The sequence below is a fragment of the Pieris brassicae genome, unplaced genomic scaffold (genome assembly GCF_905147105.1).
Source record: "Pieris brassicae unplaced genomic scaffold, ilPieBrab1.1, whole genome shotgun sequence".
In the NCBI taxonomy this organism is placed as follows: domain Eukaryota; kingdom Metazoa; phylum Arthropoda; class Insecta; order Lepidoptera; family Pieridae; genus Pieris; species Pieris brassicae.
The window spans coordinates 32,641-37,640 of NW_025576139.1; the positions used below are offsets into that span (position 1 = coordinate 32,641).

Consider the following 5,000-nt stretch of genomic DNA (forward strand, 5'->3'; position numbering starts at 1 on the left):
CCTCTCGCGAGAGTAAGAGAAACTGAGCCGAACGCGACAACTTTCAACGACAGCGTCGAGACACGTCGACGCGCGCACCGGCGCCGACCGTCGCGCGATCGCCATGCGGGACCGGGACGATGCGAGCAAACACGCGCGACGCGTAAACGCGAACGTCGTTGTCGTCGTTGTCGTTGTCGTTGCGTAAAGACTCGACGCGCACCCGTGCCGCGGGAGACACGGTGCGGCGGGGAGAATTTATTTGTGCGACAAAAGTATCGTATAGACGTGGCTTAACACGGCCAATACGGATGACGAGTCGTAATCGAACATATATTCGAACGGATCGTTCGGCCGCTCGGCGGCCTAGCGAAACCGTCAATTGCACGCGCGACAGAGATGCGGCGCTACGACCGGAGTCGCAGCGATCGCCGCTCGTCACGCGAACAGTGTGGCTTTTTGTTTTTATGCAGCCGGCCCTCAGACAGGAGTGGTCCTGGATATTTCTCCACGGACCGCAATGTGCGTTCGAAATGTCGATGTTCAAATGTGTCCTGCAGTTCACACTATGACGCGCAGTTAACTGCGTTCTTCATCGACCCGCGAGCCAAGTGATCCACCGTTCAGGGTAATCGTTTTGTTTTTGTGTGTGTTTTTGTATGAGAAAATATAAAAGGTGCGAAAAAATTAAACAAAAAAATTTGAAAATAATACTTATCATTAACGTGTACGACAAATGAAAAGAAAGAAAATCTCTTTTATTTGCGTGGTTGTACACAAAAATTAAAATATTATTTCAAAGTATCAATAGGCGATAGCGAACGCTAATCAAAGCGTGTCGCAACGCACACGTCGCGAATCGACGAGAGAGAGTCAACCGTCTCGGATTCGATTTTGATTCGTATCATTCACGTGTTTTTTGTATTTTTTTCTTTTTTTGCGAGTCTTTGACAACAACAAAACAAAAAGAAAAAACCAACGTTAATGATCCTTCCGCAGGTTCCCCTACGGAAACCTTGTTACGACTTTTACTTCCTCTAAATGATCAAGTTTGGTCAACTTCCCAGCAACGCCGACGGCCGTGAGGCCACCGCGTGTCGGTCCGAAGACCTCACTAAATCATTCAATCGGTAGTAGCGACGGGCGGTGTGTACAAAGGGCAGGGACGTAATCAACGCGAGCTTATGACTCGCGCTTACTAGGAATTCCTCGTTTATGGGGGATAATTGCAAACCCCAATCCCCAGCACGAAGGAGTTTCAACGGGTTGCCCGGGCCTCTAGGCCAGGGAGAACATGTTGATTCCTTCAGTGTAGCGCGCGTGCGGCCCAGGACATCTAAGGGCATCACAGACCTGTTATTGCTCAATCTCGTGCGGCTCGAAGCCGCCGGTCCCTCTAAGAAGAATTTTAATACGTCGCCAGTGAGTTGCGCTCCCCGAGAGTCGCGCACACCTTGAATGACGACGCCTATTTAGCAGGCTAGAGTCTCGTTCGTTACCGGAATTAACCAGACAAATCGCTCCACCAACTAAGAACGGCCATGCACCACCACCCACCGAATCAAGAAAGAGCTGTTAATCTGTCAATCCTTCCGGTGTCCGGGCCTGGTGAGATTTCCCGTGTTGAGTCAAATTAAGCCGCAGGCTCCACTCCTGGTGGTGCCCTTCCGTCAATTCCTTTAAGTTTCAGCTTTGCAACCATACTCCCCCCGGAGTCCAAAATCTTTGGTTTCCCGGAAGCTGCCCGCCGAGCCATTGTAGTAACGTCGGCGGATCGCTAGATGACATATTTACGGTTAGAACTAGGGCGGTATCTAATCGCCTTCGAACCTCTAACTTTCGTTCTTGATTGATGAAAACACCTTTGGCAAATGCTTTCGCTGATGTTCGTCTTGCGACGATCCAAGAATTTCACCTCTAACGTCGCAATACGAATGCCCCCAGTTATCCCTATTAATCATTACCTCGGAGTTCTGAAAACCAACAAAATAGAACCGAGATCATATTCTATTATTCCATGCACGAAATATTCAAGCGGCATTTTGAGCCCGCTTTGAGCACTCTAATTTGTTCAAAGTAAAATTGTCGGCCCACCTCGACACTCACCGAAGAGCACCGCGATAGGATTTTGATATTGAACCGGCGTTTTACCGCCGGCTCACCGACGATATGCTCCGCAGACGTGTCAGTATCACCGCGGATGCGGTGCACCGACAGCGCGGCGCACAAATGCAACTACGAGCTTTTTAACCGCAACAATTTTAGTATACGCTATTGGAGCTGGAATTACCGCGGCTGCTGGCACCAGACTTGCCCTCCAATTGTTCCTCGTTAAAATATTTAAAGTGTACTCATTCCGATTACGAGGCCTCGTAAGAGTCCCGTATCGTTATTTTTCGTCACTACCTCCCCGTGCCGGGAGTGGGTAATTTGCGCGCCTGCTGCCTTCCTTGGATGTGGTAGCCGTTTCTCAGGCTCCCTCTCCGGAATCGAACCCTGATTCCCCGTTACCCGTGACAACCATGGTAGTCGCAGAAACTACCATCGAAAGTTGATAAGGCAGACATTTGAAAGATGCGTCGCCGGTACTGGACCGTGCGATCGGCAAAAGTTATCCAGATTCATCAAAATTAACGACTTCGGACGCATGGCCCTCCGCCGATTGGTTTTGATCTAATAAAAGCACTCATCCCATCACTGGTCAGAGTTCTGATTGCATGTATTAGCTCTAGAATTACCACAGTTATCCAAGTAACTGAGTAAGATCTAAGGAACCAAAACTGATATATTGAGCCATTCGCGGTATCGCCTTAATACGGCTTGCACTGAGACATGCATGGCTTAATCTTTGAGACAAGCATATAACTACTGGCAGGATCAACCAGGGAGCTGCTTACGCAAACGACACGCCTACACCGCGGTCACGCGGCTTCGGCGAGCCGCTGGCTCGGCGGCGTCGAGGGGCGCGCGCTTGCGCGCGCGCCTTCTCGACACGCGTGAACGTAACGCGTCGAATTTGCACGCGACGCGACGTTCGCGCTTCATATCGATAGACTAACTTTGACCGGTCTACGAGCGGCCGTCCCGTCACGATCTCGCAACGAGGTGATGTACAACGATGCTCGACCACTGTGAGGGACATAAAACTGCAACGAACACGACCCCGCGGGCGGGAATCGATGTTGTGACAATTTGAAAATTGAACATTCATCTAAACGCAACTTCTCAATTTTTATTCAATACGTTATTGTAAACATATTAAAACTCGGCTGGCAATTACATGCGCACACACACGCATGATTCGCACTAGATACGATCAACGCCCGGAGCTTGAGGGATAAATTCCAACACGACGCTGCGCACACCGTTTCGACGATGGGCGCGTGTGCGTCCTCTTTTATACATTCTTTCCATATACGGTCGCCGTGGCGACCGCGCACGTGTCGAACACGCTAGGCGCCCTGCGTTGAGGTGTGCCTAGAAGCGTATTCTTTTAACATCACAGATAACACCGGGGGAGACGGTCCCAAATCTTGGTCGATTGGTAACATCACCATACGGTCTGCGAACGCGGTGCTATAATATAATTTTATATTATATTATATAAAATATGAGGAGGAGTAGTATGTATATTCTTTGTTATTTTGTGTTGACACAAGAGAGATATATAAAATGTACTATACACCACACACACAGAGAGAGAGAGAGCTGGGAAAGATCTCGGCGGTCTCGCATTCGAAATACGAATTTGATATAATTTCCTCCGAAAATCCATACCCATATCTATATCATCCATGCGCGAATATATGTATATAATATTCTCACACTTCGCACAAACACAAAAACAAGAACACATTCTCTCTCGTCCGTCGTTCGTGTCTATTTGAGACGAACGACGCGCGGCAACGAGAACGAGTCGACGCTGTGCGCACGACTGTTTCGCTCCACATCTATACCGAGAGCAATAGTCCGCGTCGGCATTGGAGCGGACGTCGAATGTTTCTCGTAGAGCGAGCGAGAGAGAGACGATTTTTCATTTTATTATGTATGTGTATTGGCGTGCAGTAGTAGCACGTAGTAGTACTAGTAGTAGTAGTAGTAGTAGTAAAAAAATATTATTATTTATTTTATTGACTGATATGATTTTGTTTGTTTTCTTTTTTTTGCATAGACATTTGTATTGATAGATATGTTTCTCGTTGAAGCTCGCAGCACACGCTCAGAGAAATGGCAATGTGGGTTTATTTGAAGAAAAAAAAAAAAAAAAACAATTATATTTATTAATAATATGTATGTATGTATGTATGTATGTATGTATAATAATGAATTATAATAATTATTCCGATGCAACGTCAGAGGAAAATGTTTCTCGTACAGGTGCGGCGCGCGACGGCCGGCCGCTCGACAGTTTCGCGCCGAATGTTTCTCGTTGAAGCTCGCAGCACACGCTCAGAGAAATGGCAATGTGGGTTTATTTGAAGAAAAGAAAAAACAAAAAAAACAATTATATTTATTAATAATATGTATGTATGTATGTATGTATGTATGTATGTATGTATAATAATGAATTATAATAATTATTCCGATGCAACGTCAGAGGAAAATGTTTCTCGTACAGGTGCGGCGCGCGACGGCCGGCCGCTCGACAGTTTCGCGCCGAATGTTTCTCGTTGAAGCTCGCAGCACACGCTCAGAGAAATGGCAATGTGGGTTTATTTGAAGAAAAGAAAAAACAAAAAAAACAATTATATTTATTAATAATATGTATGTATGTATGTATGTATGTATGTATGTATGTATGTATGTATGTATAATAATGAATTATAATAATTATTCCGATACAATGTCAGAGGAAAATGTTTCTCGTACAAGATCGCCACGCGACGCGACAAGATGCCGTTCAACGGCACGATATCTACAACTCTGTCGATATATATGTAGATAGTATCTACTCTGTCAAGTATATGTGTGTAACGTGTGGTGGTGTGTGGTGTGGGGTTTTGTTAGCGATAGCGATACGT

At 46.4% G+C, this 5,000-nt stretch overlaps 2 non-coding genes across 2 annotated transcripts; both read right to left on the minus strand.

Moving 5' to 3' along the window:
- Window positions 1-453: 453 nt before the first annotated feature.
- LOC123719585 lies at window positions 454-610 on the minus strand. The gene has a single exon (XR_006755650.1). It is a non-coding gene; the product is annotated as a 5.8S ribosomal RNA (ribosomal RNA).
- A 351-nt stretch (window positions 611-961) lies between these two features.
- On the minus strand, window positions 962-2,867 carry LOC123719573. Its single transcript, XR_006755639.1, has one exon. It is a non-coding gene; the product is annotated as a small subunit ribosomal RNA (ribosomal RNA).
- Between the last annotated feature and the right edge of the window lie 2,133 nt (window positions 2,868-5,000).